The sequence below is a fragment of the Chrysemys picta genome, chromosome 1 (assembly GCF_011386835.1).
Source record: "Chrysemys picta bellii isolate R12L10 chromosome 1, ASM1138683v2, whole genome shotgun sequence".
NCBI classification, from domain to species: domain Eukaryota; kingdom Metazoa; phylum Chordata; order Testudines; family Emydidae; genus Chrysemys; species Chrysemys picta.
In genome coordinates, this window is record NC_088791.1 from 27909154 (window position 1) to 27930003 (window position 20850).

The window sequence follows — 20850 nt, forward strand, 5'->3', positions numbered from 1 at the left end:
GAAAGTACTTCTCCACTTTCGTGGGGGGTTTTTAAACTGAATACATGCTATAGATCACATAAAACTGGTGACTATATCTAACACTTCATTTGGCTGCTTGAATTTTCATCAAATAGTTTAATAAAAACTAGTTATGATACTTTACCAATGTTAAATTTTGTTCTCCCTCTACTACAATATTTCACAGTACTCAGCTGTGCCAGTGCTTATGAAGGAGCACTAACAGGGTTACTTTAGATGTCCTCTTATTGAACAATCAGATACTATGACAGCTACTCTTGTATCCTTCTTTGAGATGTATGAAATAAATATAAAATTAGTTATTGTTGTGATTTTATTTATAACTATAAAGACTACCAAAATGCTAATTTTTAAAAATGTTGTATTTACATTTGTTAAGTGGACTTTAACACACCTTTGGCATTAGAGTCAAAATGCTAAAGTTTTAAATTATAGCAAAAAGCACATATACCAACTTCAATTAATATTTTTTAAAGCAGCATTATCAAACTTCCTATGTAATGCAGTAAGATTTCTAACTAAAGATTATTTACATTATTGCACTTTTATAACATCCCAAATATTAATCTAACACACACATGCTAAAACATACTCACTCATTGTAATTTTTTCTTTCTACATGGGACACCCTGCGCTCTGTGATCCATTATAACTGGATTATTTCTCCTCAACTTTCAAAGCCTGGAGGCTCCTCTTTTTAAAAAATAAAACAAAAAAATTGTCTATCTTTAGAATGTTCTGCCAGCAGGTGGAGCTCTTCAGAGAAATGACTCCCTTTCACTCCCCTGTCAATTGCCCAAGCTAAGATGACAAAACTATCATTCTAATTAATATCATTACAACAGATTAGATATCTCCAGGCAGGATACTTTATCTTATTTGTTTATTATACAAAAAATGGAAATGAAGAATTACAGCAAAGTCAGATCCCAAGCTCTCAATCTCTCTGTAGGAATGCTCCAAAAGAGAAAAAGGAAGGATTGAAGTATTTCCCCTGCAGCTTGAATATAATGCAAAATTTGGTGATAGCCTGCATGTGGTCTTGTAGAGCACGAGGTGCGCACTTCAGAGAAAGAAAAATTATGGATGGGTAAGTAAATTTTTCTGTCCTCTCTTGTGGGCAACTGGTGCTCCAAGATCCCTTACAACTGTGAAGTAGCCAGCAGGAAAACCAATCTTCACAAATGAGAGAGAAATTTAAAACACCAGGAAATTTTAACCAAAAGAATAAACAGCTTTTGTTTGAGAGGCTTTTTTTGTTTGCTAATTTTTTGCTTTTCTTCTTTCTTCCCACACCACATGAAGAGTTTTAATAAAGGAAAAGCAAGAAAGACGTCAGAACCCTTTGTCCAAAAGTCAGACAAAGACAACACAGCTACTTTAAAGTGATGGATAAGAATACACTGAACACCAGGTAGCCATACAGCGAAGTTATTTGAACGAAACATTGTTCTGCATGGGGAATGGCCACGTGTCTGAATGAGTGAGCCCTCACAGAGCGAGGGCAATCTTGTATGAACAATTTGTAGATCTGACAAGTTACTGAATGTATCCATCTGAAAATAGTGGACATGGATGCCTTTGTGCCCCTTATGTCCCTCAACTAATCCTGAAATTGCATCCAATTTTTTTTAGCTTTCTGTAAACAAAATTTGAATGACCTGATCACATCTAAAGTACGCATCTGATTCTCCTAGTTGTGAAAGGTCTTGGTACACACAGAATGAAAACAGACTGGCTGAAGTAAAAAGAATTTTGGGGGACAGAAAATTCTGGTGCAGGCCTGAGAATCACCACTTCTGGGAACAACTGCATATAAGGATTCCAGATGAATAAATCCCCTGAATTTACTAACTCTCCTGGCCAATGTAACTGCTAACGGGAAAAACATTGAATAGAAAGTTACAGGAATACTCCTCCATACATTTAATAAAAGAAAGTTCAGGGATTATTTGAAGTATATGATTCTACTAGTCTCTTGACAGCATCTCTGTAGACCCACATCTTTAAGGAATGAAATATGAGGCTGCTGCAAAAGAAGGACTACAAGTAGAAATACATTTTATGTTTAAAAATGTAGGTCTGAATCTCTTCCATGCAGAAGGATAGGAGGAATAATACACCAACTGATCACAGTACAGTATTTGCATTTCTTGCAGTACTTCATAATGTTGCCATGGCAACTGGCTATGATTTCTACTGCCATCACCAGCTGCCAGTATACATTGTATGTAAGTGGAAAAATCATTTAAATAATAACATAAGAACGGCCATAATGGGTCAGACCAAGGGTCTATCTAGCCCAGTATCCTGTCTTCCAACAGTGGCCAATGCCAGGTGCTTCAGAGGGAATGAACAGAATAGGTAATCATCAAGTGATCCATCCTGTCACCCATCCCCAGCTTCTGGAAAACAGAGACTAGAGACATTTATATAATATGTAATAGAAGAAACTTACAAGGTTTATGATTGTTAAATTTATTGGAGACCTGAGGCCTCATTAAACTTGCTCAAAGATTTTTCAGCTTGTTTCTGTCAAACCTCTAAATTAGCTTAACATTATTAACCTCAAAAACCATAGCATTGGAAATATACATATTTGTGGACCTTATTATAATCTTGTCTGTTTTATTTTGAGTCACAGAGATGAACAAGCCTGGCGCTCCACTAGGGCAAAATTGAACTATTTTATCATTAGAGAGTGAGACTACCTCTAAGCTTTATCTCAGATAAAAGCCACAATTAGAAGCTAAAGATATTCTTGGAATAGGAAATATCTCCCACCCCAACACACTGCACTTGCCTTATCTGAAATCTCAGTGAATTAACTGGATGATATCTTATTTTTTATTTTGTTCTTTTTCTCTCTCTCTTTTTAAATGAATTGATTGCAGAAATCACTGCAATTAAAACAAACAAAAATGTACCTGTAATTCTTGTTCTCTGAATATACTGTGAATAATGGATTGGTGCACCTAGGCTTCAGTCTCAGGACTGAGGGCTAGAAGCAAAATTAACTCAAGCTTCCAAAAAGTAATTCACCCCTGGGATAAGACCACGCACAGACATTTTCAACTCGAAACAGGGCCGGCTCCAGGCACCAGCGCAGGAAGCAGGTGCTTGGGGCGGCCAATTCAAAGCGGCGGCACTCCTTACGGTATCGGGGCGGCACGTCCAGGTCTTCAGCGGCGGGTCCCTCATTTCCTCTCTTCCTCTTTGAGCTGCCACCGAATTACCGCCGAAGAGGAAGAGAGGGAGGACCCGCCGCCAAACTGCCGCAGAAGAAGTGGCGCGACTCAGCTGTCGCCGAAGTGCCGCTGCTCTTTTCTTTTCTTTTTTTTTTTTTTGCCACTTGGAGCGGCAGAAAAGCTGGAGCCGGCCTGGACTCCAAAGAAACTATTTAAGTTAAAAGACAACTGAAAAAGGAGGGTTAGAATGGTGTTTTTCATCATTGTCTAAAGCACTTGTGGACAGTGAATGCTGTTGTAAGAGACTTTATATATATAGATACATAGATGTCATCTTGTCTCTATCAAATCTAACCATTAGAGCTCGTGACAACATTTTAGTCAACGCTGAAACATCTCATGGACATATACTGGTTTAAAAAACATTTGCTTTGTGAAGTTTTGTTGAGAAAGACTCATATTCTGATAGCCTAGTGCCTAGGTCAATGCCCTGGGAGACTCAGGTTCAAGTCCCTGCTCTGCCTGATTCAGAGTGATGTGGGATGAAGTATTCTACACTGAATCAAGAAGAGAAGAGACTGGAATCTGCATTCCAAGCCAGTGCCCTAATTACCAGGCTATGGAGTGCAAAAGTCTCAGTCTCTTCCTCTCACCCAAATCGAAAATGTTTGAAGGTTGCTATGACGCAGCAGAGGAGGTTACTTACTAGGGATGTAAAATGTTAACCACATAACTGGTACCTATTAGTCTTGCCGTTTACGTATTAGTCTAACCGGTACATATTAGTCTAACCCACCTTAACTGTTAACCCCTGGGCACTCCAGCCGGCCTGCAGTGGCCCCAGCCACGCCGCCCGGAGTGACTCCAGCCGCAACAGCTCCAGCCCCGCCGGCCCGAGCAGCTCCAGTTCCAGTGGCACTGGCTGGATTGGCTCCAGCCATGCCGGCTGGCCAGCCCTTTAATCGGTTAACTGTTTAAATGAAATATTTTTAATCGTTTAAACAGTTAAATTTTTAAACAGTATTTATATCCCTATTACTTACCTGTAACTGGAGATTCTTTAAGATGTATGATCCTTGTTTATATTCCAAAAGTGGGTGCGCATACATGCCATGCGCTGGAGTCTGAAGTTTTCAGCAGCAGTGTCTGTTGACCCGCATATGTGTCTTTTGTTGCCTTGTGCTCAGTCACCATCCTACCGCTGAATAGACTGTCTGCAGCAGAGGGGACAATGAGCAGGTACTGGAATATAGATAGGGACCACATATTTTGAAGAACCTCCAGTTACAGGAAAGTAACCTCCTGTTATTCTTCGAATGATGGTCACTGTATGTATTCCAAATACAGATGAGTACAAAGCAGTGATCAGCTCAGAGGCGGGCAAAAGGACAAGAAAGTTATCGCCTGCTGCAGGACAGCACGTCCCATGATCGCATCTTTGGCTGCCCACTTGTCCATGGCGTAGTGCGCTGAAGGTATGGACAGAGTGCCAGGTCACTGCACGGCAGATATTGTGCATGGGGACTTCTGCCAGAGAGGCGGAGGTAGTCACATGCGCCCTTGTGGAGTGAGCCATAATTCTGCTGGCCGGTGCGGCACTGGAACATGCATAGCATTCCATGCTGCATGAAAAGATCCACTTGGATATGTGCTGTGAGGAGAGGGCCTGCCCCCTTGACCATTCCGCAATAGCCACAGAGAAGTGTGGGGAGGTGCAGAAGGTGCATGTCCAAGTAGAATGCTAGTGCACGTCAGATGTCGAGGGAGTGCAGCATCCTGTCCATAGAAGTGGCATGCGGGTTAGGATGGAAGACCGGGAGATGGTTGAGGTGGAAGTCAGAGATGACTTTTCGGAGGAACTTAGGGAGACTTTGTCCTTATGGAAGATCATATAGGGGATCAGCCACGATGGCCGCAAATACACTGGCCAGCAAGTGGAATTGATGACAACAAGAGGACCTTCATGGATATGTGTGAGAGGGAGCACACGCTGACCGCCAAAGCGGGGGAAGGGGAAGCAGAAAGCAGAGCAGGGGACTCCCGTTGAGGTGGAGAAGCATGCCTCAGAAGGCTGTCATGCTGCACAGCCAGCATGGGAGCCAACTGTACCAGTGCCTCTTTCTTCCTCTTTGCCTTCTTTCCCGCCACATGTGTAGTCATAGGGAGTGACATAGTGGGTTCTGCACGCAGCATCTCACCCAACCGGGCACAGCTTGGGTAGGAAACGCTGTGCATCACAGCAGTCCACGATGGGGAGCTTGCAGCTCTCCTTCTTGGCCTTCTCATGCTTTGGGCAGGAGTGATGAAGAGGGTGGGGCACTCACCACCGGTTCCACCAGTCCAGAATTGGGACACTGCACGGGGCTGGAGTGCTTCCTCCATAAGAAATCTGCAGAGACGCAGGAGACAAGCCTTGCAGATCCGCAATAGAAAGGACCTGCAGATGTCGCAACGTGCTGTGAGATGCGCTCCCTCCAGGAAATAGAGGCAGCAGTTCTTAAATCCCAGGACGTGAGGGCATATTAATCCGACGACGTCAGGCTCTCTCCATTGTCAGGGTATGGACAAAATAAACTAATTAGACTTTTCTTTCTTTAATTTCTATGATCACTACATGTATGTATTCATATATCATGAAAGAAGTGGGTTGAACACATGACTGAAAGTGAACTTATGACAGGTTATGATAAGAAAAGTAATACTATTCAGCATAGAATCGTACTTTAAATGGCCACACCTAACAAACTGCCAGGGTGAATTAACAAAAACTAATTTCTGCAGTGAATCCATGGACTGCATACAATTATGTATATGGAGCAGCCTTCAATCTCTTGAACTAATATAGCACATGTTGCTCAGGACTTAAAACTGACATTTGCTGATTCAACAAATTACTTTTAAACCAGTAGCAATCATTCTATAATACATGGTGTGTACAGTGAATATGAATTTTAAAATGTGACTGCAAGGCCAATGTAAAATATTTTAATATATTTATTAAATTCCATAATCCAACATGCTTCGGTTTCATTTCTTATGACTATGTGGAAAACATGACTTTTGTCATTTTTTACTTTTGTATTTTTTATTTTTCCACTGGTAACGATTTATGCAAGTAAGGACGCCAGTAAAACAGCAACAGGGTGAAACTATCCACTGATTTAAAAAACATGCCTTTATAAGTTTCTGTATGGAGAAGAGACTGTTCTCAAAATAGTATATAGTTTACAAATGAATTCAGTTAGGGGAATAAATAATATATCTTGATGAAATGTGGATGCCTGGAAAATGTGTACTGAAATAATTCAAATTTTGAAAATAGATCAGTTTAGTAACAAGTTGGAGCTTTACATACTATGTTAATTGTTCTATCTAGTTCTCTACAAAGATATTGTAATATTCATAAAGAAATGCACAAAAAGGCATCTTTATATAATAGATTGACAAAATATGTATTTTTCCAGTCATAATGAAGATTTTAGGATCCTCTGGTAAAGCACCAAGACTGCTGCAATGATTACGCACAACATAGCAACTCGAACAGGTCATGGCATGTTAAATGAAAACTGAATGTTGCTTTTATGACTTTATAACTCAAATTTAAAATGTTGGTTTGCATTTAAATTTCCTTACAAAGTTTAGACAGGATAACTTGCACTGACTTTGCTTTGCAGTCATCCCCTCATCCCCAGCCCCACACCAGAGCCCACACCCCCAGCCAGAGCCTTCACCCCCTCCCGCACCCCAACTCCCTGCCCCAGCCCAAAGCCCCCTCCCACACCCTGAACCCATTTTTGGCCCCACCCCCAGTTAGAGCCATCACCCCCTCCCACACCCCAACCCCCTGCCCCAGCCCAGTGAAAGTGAGTGATAGTGGGGGAGAGCAAGCCATCGAGGGAGGGGGAATGTAGTGATCGGCGGGCAGGGCCTCAGGGAAAGGGCAGGGCGGTGCCTTGGGGAAGGGACAAGGCTAGGACGTTCGGTTTTGTGCGATTAGAAAGTTGGCAATCCTAGCTGTACCATCTTATCAACTGACTTACATTGATTCCATCTTATCATCACAACAAACTCTAATTGTGTTAGAAGATGGTAAGACTGAAGGAAAGATAGTGATGTCCAATTTCAAGCCTTTGTTTATTCTGATGATTTCACTGTCTCCACCAGCCTGGCAGGGATCTCTCTAGGTCAGAGCACAAGCATATTGATGTGGCAGTGTTGGGAAGCATAATTATACAATGACAACATGATTCATTTTCTAACATTATCTGGAGTGAAAGTTATTAAACTTTTAAAATAGGGACTTCCTTCATTAATATGACTATTTATTTGTACTGTGGTCGCACACAAAGGTCACAAATCAAAGTGGGAGCCCATAGTGCTAGAGGCTGCACAAATACAATAGCATTATTGAGCAGTTAACCTTTGGAATAATATTTTTGAGGAACCACAAAAGTAGAGTAACTTCTAAAAAGCAAACCATGTTCTTTCGTGTCCTGAACAGTTTCTGACTCTGCTAACAAACAGGAAAGTATTTAGGGCAGTTAATAAAAAAAAAAAAAAAAAAAAAAAAGACGCACTGGAAATTAAATTTAACCCATTTTTTTTCTTGCCATGTTTAGGATTATAATTAGCAATCATAGCTTTCATCATCTCCACCCAAGTTTTTGGACCAAAAAAGAATGAGTTAATAATGAATCAGAAGAGCTTGGCTCAGTTATTAGTTATTTCAGACACGTGAAAGCTGTCTAGAAAATCTTTTTCTCCCCTTGAAGTACTTGTTCAATAAGAATAATTTTAATTTTTTAGGCTTTTTTCCTCCACTTCTTATTTCCTGCATTTCCCACCCAAAGTTTTTTAATATTTGGCCATACAATTAGTACTATTGAGAATCATGGGAAACTTTCTGTGGCAGTGTTAAAGTTATACTTGCACAAAAAGCAATGTAGAAGTTAGCCATGTTAAAGAACTTTAGTAGGAATGCCGAAAATTTAAATTGCATGTAAGTTACTATTTTTTCAGTATATGAATTAATATTTAATTCACTGCCCCATCTACATGTCCTGGTCACTCATCTAGAATTCAATGTCTCTGCCATTACAAATATATCTGGATTGTGAATGGGAGCAGATTGGAGCTTACGGTTAAACTCATGATGATGAGAGCTGCGAGAAAGCACAGGTGATATTGTTCACCAAGTTTCAATCAACAGAAGCACTGTCCTCAAAAAGCAATGCTTTGCTCTGTCACATCCAAAGAGCCTGCATTCCAGCCATGGTATGGAAGCAGGCAAACTGCAATAATCCCACATTACCCTCACCAGAGAATATGGGTCGGACCAAACACAATGGAGAACTGGTACCCAAGCTAATGTCACTGTAGCCAATCCCTAGAAGCTGTGCAGAAATGTGTTACCTGTGGATATGTCAAAGGGATCATATCACAATAATGTAGCTGCAGAAATGCCACTGCAGCATGCACTGGGGCCTGTAAATGCAAGGGATGTGTCGGCACATAAAAACATAAGAATGGCCATACTGGGTCAGACCAAAGGTCCATCTAGCCCAGTATCCTGTCTTTCGACAGTGGCCAATGCCACGTGCCTCAGAGGGAATGAACAGAACAGGTAATCATCAAGTGATCCATCCCCCGTCGCCCATTCTCAGCTTCTGACAAACAGAGGCTAGGGACACCATCCCTGCCCATCCTGGCTAATAGCCATGGATAGACCTATCCTCCATGAATTTATCTAGTTCTTTTTTGAACCCTGTCATAGTCTTGGCCTTCACAACATCCTCTGGCAAGGAGTTCCACAGGTTGACTGTGCATTGTGTGAAAAAATACTTCCTTTTGTTTATTTTAAATCTGCTGCCTATTTAATTTGGTGGCCCCTAGTTCTTGTATTATGAGAAGGAGTAAATAACACTTCCTTATTTACTTTCTCCACACAGTCATGATTTTGTAGACCTCTATCATATTCCCCCTTAGTCGTCCCTTTTCCAAGCTGAAAAGTCCCAGTCTTATTAATTTCTCCTCATACGGCAGCCATTCCATACCCCTAATCATTTTCGTTGCCCTTTTCTAAACCTTTTTTCAATTCCAATATATCTTTTTTTGAGATGGGGCGACCACAACTGCAGGCAGTATTAACTGTATTAACCACTGCTATCATGGGCGCATGGTGTTACTTCCATCCATAATCTGCACACATTTGATGAGGCTGGTTTTCATCTCTGTTGCCTTCCTCAAGAATGTGGGCGTACCTTGGATTTATACAGGGGCAATATGATATTTTCTGTCTTAACTATCCCTTTCTTAAGGATTCTCAACATTCTGTTCACTGTGTGGAACTGTTAAATTATTCCTGTCTAAACAATGTGCACAACATACAGTAACTGTCTGCAGTGGAATAAAAATCATAGAAATTTACTAATTTTTCACATTTTATTTACATTTTGAACTCCAATTTAGAAGGTGAAATATTCAAAATTCAGCTTGGTAAACTATTTTTTCATTCAAATTATGAAAGATAACTTGTTTAACTACTTTTCTCCAAAAATGCCTCTGACATTTTATTTTATAGAAAATGTGCCCAGTCAATAAAAGAAAAAAATCTGACTCATCCTTGGTTACTATTACAGGTTGAAATTTTTCTTTAATGTTCCACAGTGCCACATGTTCTCTCTACATATCTTTATTATGTTGATGGATCTTTGAATTCCCCCCAAGACTTCTAAAGGTCTCTCCGCTTTGGGGCAACCAATTTTAATAACAATATTATTACAGTGTTCCACAGTATCACTTTTCTTTGTGCAGTGGGACTGACATATCCTGAGTTTAGAAGATATATTATCAGTAATACCCTAGTGCATTTGTATTATAACATACACATCAACAGGAGTTAAAAAAATAACACCTGCATCTTATGTAGATTCAAACTGATGGAACTGAAAACAGATGACATCTTTAGTTAAAAATTGCACAAGTACAACACTGTTCGCAGGGAACCATGAATGCTCTCAAAGTCAATTTATTCACTTAGTTACATTTAGAAAGAACACAGCAACAGTCTACAGTAAGAATGAAGTGCAAAAATGTGGTTCTTAAAAATAATTATCAAGAGTATGTAAAAGATTTATAGTAGTGTTATAGGGTAAAACCGTAATAAAAAAGAAATGCCAAAATATACCACCACACAATAGTGAAATATACACACAAATACTAATACTAACACTTCAAAGGGTATGATGTTGGTTTTTTTAATACTTTTTTCCCCATAACCCACAGAAGCAATATATAGACTTTGCAGAACTTTTAGACTTGAGAGCAATTTTAGCATTGCTCTCTGTCATTCAGCTACATTGAACCCATGGCAAGATAAATCAAACTTTAGCTTGTTGATGCCAAGATCATCTTTTTGCCCCTCAGATCATATCCATCAAGCAGCAACAGACTTTTGCTGTGTTTCAGAAACTTTTAAGGCCTGAGACCCAAATAAGCAATACTTCACCTAGCAGTTTATCAAGAACGTGGCAGCAGGCTACTTGTCACAAAAGCCTGAAGAATCTGCTACTTACATTTACTAACTATGGAAGCAGACTTCAAGACATCCATCAATTATGTGCTGAATAATTCTATTCTTAAGTGATATTTTTTCTCTTTTTTAATATCCTTTCGTTAGATATTTTAGACCTATATTCAAGATATATGATGCTGTTGTGGAACACTGTCAAACTGTGTTGATTTCTGAAGCTACTTTGTAAGTCTTCCTTTTGATAAAGGAAAGCTCAGCTGGATATTGTGAAAGATATTGGATCACTGATGGTTGATTAAGTTTTCTTCATTTGGTATAAAATTCAAATATTGTGTTCTATATTGTACTAGGAAATACAAAATATTATGCTCTTGAAAATGGCAGATTATGTATGACTAATTATTTGGAGGTTAATGATTTTGGAAGGGTACAATGCCATTCCCAATTAAATCTCAAGGAATAGTTTTCTCTCGTGTCTACTATTTAGATTTTTCACTATTAAAATGTTGTTTTCATACCTACAGTATACAGAATAATTTTTATATGGGATAATTGTGGTTGATATTTAGTTCTACTATGTGTTAATTTTCTCTCTTCTTCCTAATATGAATACTGAAACTATTTATATTACTCTTCTGAGAAAACCTTCAGTATTACTAGTATTGCTTTGATGACCAAGGAAAACAGGGCAGAGTGCAGAGGTGGCATAAAATTGTTGATGATACTATTCAGCTATAAAGTAACTGGGAACATAACTGAATATTTTAAATGGAATTCTTGTATTTGTATCAAATTGCTAACATGTACTGCATATATTTAAAAAAATACACCAAAGTAAAAGGTAAGTTAGAAAAGAATATCTGAGAGGATTATAACTAAGGGTCTCTTTATACAGTGATTTTTTAAATTTCCCTTTTATTAATTTTTTTCAATTCACTTTTCTGACTGTCGGTTGCTGCTATATTCATCTTCTACTCCTTGTCTTCAAATACCTGCATAAATCTCCCCCAGCCTACATCTCACATCTCCTTTTCACTTTATCACCAATGGAAGTTTTGATGCCCCTTCGTGTCCTTTTCCTCCCAACTTTATGACTTTTTCCCCCTTGCCCCTATGCATTTCTCTTGCAAGACTCCCTGGGGGTGTCTCACCTTCTTTCAGGTTTAAGACCTGTGAGGCACGGATTGCCTTTATAAATCTAAAGGCAACACGAAAGCAGTGGACTTATTCCTTGACTTAAGCAAAGCTTTTGATACTGTCTCCCACAGTACTCTTGCCATCAAGTTAAAGAAGTATGGGCTGGATGAATGGACTATAAGGTAGATAGAAAGCTGGCTAGATCGTCGGGCTCAACGGGTAGTGATCAATGGCCCCATGTCTAGTTGGCAGTCGGTATCAAGCGGAGTGCCCCAAGGGTTGCACCTGGGGCCGGTTTTGTTCATTAATGATCTGGAGGATGGCATGGACTGCACCCTCAGCAAGTTTGCAGATGACACTAAACTGGGAGGAGTGGTAGATATGCTGGAGGGTAGGGATAGGGTACAAGGGGACCTAGACAAAATTAGAGGATTGGGCCAAAAGAAATCTGATGAGGTTCAACAAGGACAAATGTAGAGTCCTGCGCTTAGGACCGAAGAATCTCATGCACTGCTACATACTAGGGACCGAATGGCTAGGTAGCAGTTCTGCAGAAAAGGACCTAGGGGTTACAGTGGATGAGAAGCTGGATATGAGTCGACAGTTTGCCCTTGTTGCCAAGAAGGCTAATGGCTGTATAAGTAGGGGTATTGCCAGCAGATCGAGGAACGTGATCATTCCCCTCTATTCAACATTTGTGAGTCCTCATCTGGAGTACTGTGTACAGTTTTGGGCCCCACACTACAAGAAGGATGTGGAGAAATTGGAAAGAATCCAGCAGAGGGCAACGAAAATGATTAGGGGGCTGGAGCACATGACTTATGAGGAGAGGCTGAGGGAACTGGGATTGTTTAGTCTGCAGAAGAGAAGAATGAGGGAGGATTTGATAGCTGCTTTCAACTACCTGAAAGGGGTTCCAAAGAGAATGGATCTATACCGTTCTCAGTGGTAGCAGATGACAGAACAAGGAGTAATGGTCTCAAGTTGCAGTGGGGGAGGTTTAGGTTGGATATTAGGAAAAACTTTTTCACTAGGAGAGTGGTGAAGCACTGGAATGGGTTACCTAGGGAGGTGATGGAATCTCCTTCCTTAGAGGTTTTTAAGATCAGGCTTGACAAAGCCCTGGCTGTGATGATTTAGTTGGGGATTGATCCTGCTTTGAACAGGGGGTTGGACTAGATGACCTCCTGAGGTCCCTTCCAACCCTGATATTCTAATTCTATGATCTATTTTGTACTACACACCACATTATCTGTTCTTAATAATAATTTGAAATACACAAGTGATTTTCATGCATATTAGAATAGACTACTTTACAGTTTTGTTCACTTTTTTTTAATGTAGACTCAAAAGGCAATCCACATGCCTTCAACCTAAGAAAACCGATATAAAGATGGACCTTAAAACTAATATTCCATGCTATGATGATGAAGTTGCCCCAGAGGAAAAGCACATCCTGATGGTTTTAGAAATTTTTGTTTTGCAACATATACTTGAAAAGAAGGGAAGTTATTTAAGTCATGTTTTCCCATTTATACCCTTAGAGACCTCGAGATGTCAAATTAACTATAACATTCATAAATGAGCCGATGCCAGGAAGCTCTAGGCAGCGTAACTCTTTAGAGCCTACCTAGTTTTCCAGAGCTGGAGGATACTGGAAAGGATACTTCCATATATTCCTGGCTGGTTTCATATGGCCCTCCCTATTTGAGTATTTATGCCTTCTGTCCTGAGCACGTAAGTCCTCCTGTCAATAAATGGAATAACCAATGCAGAGGCTATGAGAAGAAAGAAGCCTCAATACCAAGGACTGTGGGTTTGAGATATAGCATTTAAAAACTCTATATAGATTTTATTAAGAAAACTTAACATAGTTTAAAAGCTAGAATACAAAAAGGAAATCAACTATCATTACCTTTGTATATGAAACCAATGCATGTTTTTGAGCAGATAACTAAAGCAATTCTACCTGAAGAATACACAAAAAAATAACTTTTATAGATAAGATCTGTAGTTTCTACATAATCGAGCATATGTTCATTTTATTCGATTATTCGTTCGATTTATGAGCTTTTCTCCATTGTTTCATTCTCTAGACAGATTTTTTTTTAAAAGAATTAAATATATGGTCAAACTGAAAAGTAACGTGAAATTTCAAAACCCTGGCATCCCTAGCAAATAATTAGGCTGGAATAAATCACATTATGAAAATATACAAGCAAACAACTAGCTGTATGAGGTAATGCAACACGCATTAAAATGAAGCCTGCAGCTAAATCAAGCCAATGGAGAACACTAAGCACTGGAAGGTATGGTGTAGGCCAGGGGTGGCCAACCTGAGACTGAGAAGGAGCCAGAATTTACCAATGTACATTGCCAAAGAGCCACAGTAATACGTCAGCAGCCCCTCATCAGCTCCCCGCCCCCAGCACCTCTCGGCCACCGGCAGCCCCGCCGATCAGCGCCTCCCCTTCCCTCCCCATCAGTTCTGGGGGGGGGGAGCGAGGGCACGGCAGGCTCAGGGGAGGGGGCAGGAAGGGGTGAAGTTGGGGCAGAGCCTGTGGCAGAGCCAGGGGTTGAGCAGTGAGCATCCCCAGCACATTGGAAAGTTGGCGCCTGTGGCTCCAGCCCCAGAGTCAGTGCCTATAGAAGGAGCCACATATTAACTTCTGAAAAGCCGCATGTGGCTCCAGAGCCACAGGTTGGCCACCCCTGGTGTAGGCCAAGGCCTTTCTGCAGTAAGACGCAGCAGAAATAGTAGGACAGCAGCAGCCATGAGCTAAGAAGCGGGGAGTCACAATACAATATTGGGTAGTTAAGAAGCATTTCTGCCCTAATAGCACCAACAGTGACCAATCAAACAGAAAAATCTTGAGATGTGTAAAGAGCACTTGGCAAGATAACATTATCTAGCAAAACCACTTATCAGCAATTTCGGTTGAAAAGACACCATTGATTGCTTTTGTCTGTTTTTTAATTTGTAATACTTCATTTGTTTTCCTATAGTTATCACTGTATTCTTTAATTTATTTTTGTCAAAATTTAACTCAACTACGGTGGTGGGGTATGATTGCTTAAAGAATTGTTACGTAATGGGCTAAGATTGGTGAACAATTGGTGTAATGTTTTCGTTTAAAATGATTGGTTACGTTTTAACTAAGTAAAATACAAGTTTTAACTATATGAACTGGGGTCCAAAAGGAAGTTCTTTGGAACCTAACTCCAGGACACGGCCCAAGATCAGAGCTGCCAGACCTCAAAACCCTGCAAACCATACTGTGCAGAAGCCGGAGTCCCCAGATGATCTAATCTTGACTAGCCATCAAGAAAAGTTTGTCTGCCTTATTGGGAGTGTCGAACATTGTATGCTTAGCATGTGTATTCTGATGATCAATTATTAATAAATATAGGTCAAGATGTTACTGTGTAAGACTCTTTCACTGGGAAAAGGTCCTGCAAACCCACAAGGTTACGCCCTGAGGCCAGGATGAGTAAGGGTGGGTATTTAAATTGACCAGGTTTTGCATCAAGTCCAGCACAAATTAACTGGGTTACACCTTGAGCCCACGGTATGGTACAAGTGGGGTGCCCTACATTGTGTGCGGGTCCCAGAAAAATAACTTGAGGCAGAAGATTTTCAAAAGCAGAATAGTGGTATGCAAAACAACAGTTATTTACTAAATACTTCTACTTCTGGCCAATACCTAACAGAGAGAAACAGCCTAGCAGGCAAGCATGCTCCTTATAGCTGGTTGTCAACTTTCCTTATGGGTTGCACCTTCCTTGCTATGACAACTAGAATCACAAAATCTTTATTTGGAATGTGGAATTAACTGGTTTTAGAAAACTTGAGATTCAGGAAATCAGAAAGCACATACCGTATTTTCCGGCGTATAAGACGACTGGGCGTATAAGACGACCCCCAACTTTTCCAGTTAAAATATAGAGTTTGGGATATACTCGCCGTATAAGACTACCCCTCTTCCAACGCACACCAAAAAAAAATTTAAAAAACATCAGATTTGATTTCAATATGGTAATTTTAATTCAAATGCTTATGACATGCAGGTACTTAGCAGGAAAACTGTCACTTATAAACATAAGGCTGTTTGTCATCAAACATGTAAACATAAAACAGTGCAAGTGGATTAAACTTTTCCTAATTCACTCTAAAGCTGAAAGGAAGGATAAGACAATGAACCCATGGGAGCTGCCATGCTGTTTGTTTTCTAAGCTGTCAACCAAACTGGAACTGATGATGATAGGAGGAAGATAACAAACAAGAGAGAGAGAGCAAGTGCCGGGCAAGTCCCTGGCGAGTTAGCAACGCCCATCATAACTGCAAGCTACGGTATTTTTACAGGTTTTGCTGGCGTGACAGTTTCCCTTTAAAAGCCTTCAAAATCCTCCTGTTCGTCATCTGATATCATAAGTACATCAATGACATCTTGTGATACATTTGTAAGGCAGTCATCGTATGGATCGAATTCCGTATCAGATGGTGTGGTCTCAGCTTCGGCTTCCTCTTCATCTTGCCACAAGTAGTCGTCCTCCATACCATCTAATGAATTTGATATGCCACACTTCTTGAAAGACTTGATTACTGTTTCTGCATCAATATCATTCCAGGCTTTTATGACAAACTTGCACAAAACATCCAACTGTGGAGCACGCATGTTTCCTCCTTTTGTGAATGACTTTTTGCCGCTAACCATCCATTCATTCCACTGTTCTTGAAAGCGATCTTTAAATGGCTTGTTTAGGCACACATCCAGTGGCTGTACCAACGATGTCAATCCTGCAGGAATAACTGCCGCATCTGTGTTTAGTCTTGCAAGCATTTGCTTGGTGCTGGGAGTTAAATGAGCCCTGAACATATCCCACACCAGTAGACTACATTTTTGAATAAGTCCACCTGGTCGCCTGCTCCATACATTATCAAGCCATAGCTTTACCCCTTCTTCATCCATCCAGCCTTTTTCATTCACATGTACAAAACAACCAACAGGGAACTTGAATTTCGGCATTGTTTTTCTTTTAAAAATAATCATTGGTCTCAGTTTGGCGCCATCAGCTGTGCATCCTAGTACCACTGTAAAACTGGACTTCTCATGTCCTGTTGTTTTAATTAAAATTGTTTTTTCACCTTTTTGATGGACAGTTTTATTTCCAACCATATCAAAATTCATTGGAGTTTCATCCATATTTCCAATACTACTTAACGCATAGCCATGTTTAGTGCGCTGTTGTATTACGTATCGATGGAAACTATTTACTTTGCTATCAAGATGTGCAGGTAATTTTGGGGCAATTTTCATCTTTTGCCTCAGTACCATATTATGCCTTCCCATGAATCTAGTACACCAGGATACAGTGGCCTTAAATCTGTTGCTGTGATCTGGGTTAGATTTGGCCCACTGAAGTGCAAACAAATGTATTTTATTTCGTGTCACTACATAAGCGTTTTGGCGATGCTCATTCACCATGTCTGCTACATGTTTTTCGAGTTCTGGCCAATGTGGAGTGCCTCTTCTTAATGCACACTTACCCCTTGGCATACTCTTTAATGCTTTTTCATTTGCTTTCCAGTCCCGAACCATCTTTTCTGTTACTCCATATTGTCTTGCAGCAGCGCAGTTATTATGTTCCATGGCAAAGTTTACAACTTTAAGTTTGAAACTGGCTTCATATTTCTTTCTTCTTGCTGTTGGAGCCATGATGGGGTTTTGACTGTTGGACATTTGTATACTGTACTGTATGTACTGGTGCTATACTGTATGAACAGGTACAGATACTGGTGCTGTACTGTATGTGGTACCCAATATACAACAACCAGCCAATCACGGCAAGCGATGTACCTTACCGGCGATTGGCTGGTTGTTGTATACAAAGCCTGCTTGGATTGGTCAGCTCTCCCTGCCTGCCCAGCCCTCCCTGTCTCCAAGACTATCAGAGCGGTAGCGCAAACACGCCTCTTTCACCCGTCTGGCCCGCCCTTGTATCCTATTACCTCCTTCTCTGCCTCTCAGATCTCGCACATGCGCGCCTGCGCCGCTTCACTGCAGTCCTCAGGAGCGAGATCTGAGAGGCAGAGAAGGAGGTACGGTAATAGGATACAAGGGCGGGCCAGACGGGTGAAAGAGGCGTGTTTTTCTGGGCACAGCGCCGCTCTATCTCTTTTTTCCATACCCCGGGCGTCCCGGACGCCTGCAGCTTGCTCCGCCCTTCACTTACACCTTCCCGGTGAGGCGCCCCCTCACCTCGTCATCGGGCGGGGATGCGGCCGCAGCCGTTTTTGAGCTCCCCCCACCATATGCGGCGACCGCAGATTCTCCAGTCCGGCTCGGAAGTTTCAGCACCCGCCCTATAAGACGACACCCGGCGTATAAGACGACCCCCGACTTTTGAGAAGATTTTCCTGGGTTAAAAAGTAGTCTTATACGCCAGAAAATACAGTATTTTCCCTGAACACTAAGTTCACTGTGTGGCCTTAGACTTCCAAGGAACTGAAAAAATAGATCACACTGATCAATATGTGGTAACTAAATGCACAATAATCAACACTGAATCAGCCAATTAACATGTAACACACTCATTAAGTACATCTCAGATAGAAACATGGTACTAACTGAAACATAGAGCCACACAATGCTGGGGAGGGAGGCTTTACCACCCTTGTTCCCCATCTTTCTCTCTCACACCCACCCACACCCCTGAAAAAAGTTACATTGGCCAAAAGAAAGCCAAAGTAAGACAAAGCTTTCAAATTTTTCAACCTGTTTGTCACTCATGCGAATGCATCCTGGCCTCATGAATGCAATTATTATTATTAATTAAAACTAGCACATAATGTTCTTGCAGTGTATTGGATTGTATATAAATAGATCTCTTGTGAGCCCTGTAAAACTGTGTCTAGAGGCTTTAGATAGTATTTCCACTTTACAGGCTGTAATTATTGTAATTTTGCAAACTACCATTCATCAACTCACCTGAGATGACTGAAAATTGGCCCTTTGATCTCACAACATTGTGACTGTCACATGGAACCACCTCCGACTGCAGACAGCTCTGTCTCTTTAGAGACCAGGAGGTGACCTTCTACTGCTCTTTCACTATCATCAGGGATGTAGAGGGCAGGATGGAAAGTTGCAAGCCCTGCCAATTTCCCAAAGCCAGCAGACACACATTTCTCCTCCCCCCCACCTCCCCAAACCAAAAAAATTAGCAGCATATGCAAGAGAAGTGTCTAGATTTTTTTTTCCAAAGCTGGTAAAACTTGTGACACTTTTGTAAGGCTGAATTACTGAACCTATGATTCCATGACTGAAAGCATGGATTGAAGATCTTACTTTTTTCAAATTTGCCAAAAAATAGATTTATGGGCACAGATTTTAAAATCTGAAATAATCAGATGTTTGTCTATCTAGACAATCTCTTGGTCAGTCTCTCAAGAAATTATTTCAGTTAAATTACAGTAACTCCTCACTTAAAAGTCGTCCTGGTTAATGTTGTTTCGTTGTTACGTTGCTGATCAATTAGGGAATGTGCTCGTTTAAAGTTGCGCAATGCTAGGGTTACCATATTTAGCAAATAAAAAAAAAAGAGGACCCTCCACGGGCCCTGGCCCCGCCCATTTCCCCACCCCCAGCCCCGCCCCAACCCCGCCCCCTCCTCCCTCCCACTCCCAACCACGCGAAAAGGGCTGCCCGAGCGCTACCGGCTTCATGGTTTGCCGGGCAGCCCCCAGACCCTGCGTCCCCGGCCGGCGCTTCCCCAGCGCAGCTGGAGCCCGGGAGGGGAAGCGCCCAGCCGGGGGCGCAGGGTCTGGAGGCTGCCCGGCAAACCGTGAAGCCGGTAGCGCTTGGGCTTCGGGCAGCCCCTATGCCTCTGGACCCTGCGCCCCCGGCCGGGCACTTCCCCTCCCGGGCTCCGGTGGCGCAGGGTCTGGAGGCATGGGGACTGCCCGAAGCCCGTAGCGCTCGGCTCTTAAACAGAGCCGAAGAGTCAGGGGAGGAGCAGAGCCGCCGCGGCCGGAAGCTCTGCTCCTCCCCTGACTCTTCGGCTCTGTTTAAGAGCCGAGCTGCCTGAGCGCTACCGGCTTCGGGCAGCCCCCATGCCTCCGGACCCTGCGCCGCCGGAGCCCGGGAGGGGAAGTGCCCGGCCGGTGGCTGGGGTCCGGAGGCAAGGGGGCTGCCTGAAGCCCATAGCGCTCGGGCAGCTCGGCTCTTAAACAGAGCCGAAGAGTCCGGGGAGGAACACAGCCGCCGCGGGAGGGGAAGTGCCCGGCCGGCATTTTCCCGGACATGTTCGGCTTTTTGGCAATTCCCCCCAGACGGGGGTTTGATTGCCGAAAAGCCGGACATGTCCAGGAAAAAACGGACGTATGGTAACCCTATGCAATGCTCCCTTCTAAAGTCATTTGGCAGCCGCCTGCTTTGTCCACTGCTTGCAGGAAGAGCAGCCTGTTGCAGCTAGCTGGGGGGGCTGGAACCAGGGTGGACCGGCAGCCCCCCATCAGCTCCCCCCTCCCCTAATTTCCCTATGCTGCAGCCGCCAGCAGGCTATCAATCGGCAGTTCAGCCGTCCCTCCCCCCACTGCCATGTGCTGCTCATGGCCTCTGCCTTGGAGCTGCTCCTAGAGACTCCTGCTTGCTGTGCAGGGGGGCAGGAGAGGAGCTAATGTCAAGGTGTCCCCCTCCCCCCCGCTTACCCCTTTTCCATATAGAGCAAGGAGGGGACAGGGACGGAGAAAGACAGAGAGCGCTTGGGGCAGCAGCTGATGTCTCAACTTCCTGATCCACTTAAAAAGACAATGCACTTAAGAGTGGGTCAGCTTACTTAAAGGGGCAGTGTGCATCTCTCTCTCTCTCTCTCCCACACAGACAAGGTGTGTGTCTGTCTCTGTCTGCTATGCTGTCTCCCCTCCCTCGGGTTCGTGCTGCCTTGTGTGAGAGGCTACGTTAAAAACAATGT

General features: G+C 42.2%; 1 protein-coding gene across 14 annotated transcripts in view; it reads right to left on the reverse strand.

Annotated features, from left to right (window-relative positions):
* Positions 1 to 20850, reverse strand: part of SRPK2 (SRSF protein kinase 2) — a 255110-nt gene that overhangs the window by 98308 nt on the left and 135952 nt on the right. The gene's annotated exons all lie outside the window — the stretch shown is intronic.